Below are 1,018 nucleotides of genomic sequence, written 5' to 3' on the forward strand. Positions count from 1 at the left end.
ACTGTAAAACACCAATTAAAACTATTTCTGGGACAAAACTGTATTAAGTAGTCATTTTTAAAGGATAGGGGCCAAATAGTAGTAGAGAATCCAGAAACTATTATTTCTTACCAGAGCTTTAGAAACTGTGTAGCAGTTGATATTTCAGTAGACTTGGTGAAGAAAGAGCAATTGGGTAGTCATTAGAACCATCCTATCCCCCTGCTATTTCCATATAAACTGTTCATCAGCTCAAGGGAAATAAAATACATTCATTTCCTTAGCTTCAATACTCCCTGTGGTGAGAGCTAGTGAAATAAGACACAGGTCCACTTTCAGGCTATTGCAGTCTATGGGGAGGGAGAAGAAGGGAAGAGTGACAGGTAATTGTCTTGAAGTGTTGTAAGTTTAGGACACTGGAATAATCAGTGAGGGCAATATAGGAGCAAAATCAGGGCTACTTGACCCAGGGTTGTAATGGAAGTAAGGGAAAGCTTCTTGTAAGAAGTGATACAAACCGAAGGATGTGTACAGGCCAGACAAGGTAAGGGGCTGAAATGTAATATTCCAGAGTCCAGGAACAGCTTTAACCAAGGAAAGAATCATGTGCTCCAGGAACCACAAAGTTAACTTTGTTGTGGAAGATGAAGGGAGCAGAAGGGAGCCTGGCCAAGGGTGCAGATGGAGACTGAAATGGAATCTACTCTCAGCATCTACCTAGAGGGGAGACTTTTTTTTCTTAATTCACACAAAAGCAGTTTGGTTTAGTACAACTCTGTGTATGGAAAACAAAAAAAGATTCTCCTAGGAGAATAGAGAAAGGCAAAGGTTGACTTACCAAGAACTTTATGAGCCATATTAAGACATTCAACACAGAAAGAATACATTTTATAAAACTGCTTCTTATAATGACAATGTTTAAAGATCAACATCACCAATCACCATCATTGGATTCATTAACAAGTGGGAATATTAAGATACCCCCCTGGAGGGCATGCCTGGGTAGCTCAGTCGGTTCAGCTCAGGTCATGATCTCACA

General features: G+C 40.0%; 1 protein-coding gene across 1 annotated transcript in view; it reads right to left on the minus strand.

Moving 5' to 3' along the window:
- The window catches only part of ANO3 (anoctamin 3), a 258,575-nt gene that overhangs the window by 84,928 nt on the left and 172,629 nt on the right, over positions 1-1,018 (minus strand). The window lies entirely within an intron of this gene.

Source organism: Suricata suricatta, chromosome 11, assembly GCF_006229205.1.
Source record: "Suricata suricatta isolate VVHF042 chromosome 11, meerkat_22Aug2017_6uvM2_HiC, whole genome shotgun sequence".
NCBI classification, from domain to species: Eukaryota; Metazoa; Chordata; class Mammalia; order Carnivora; family Herpestidae; genus Suricata; species Suricata suricatta.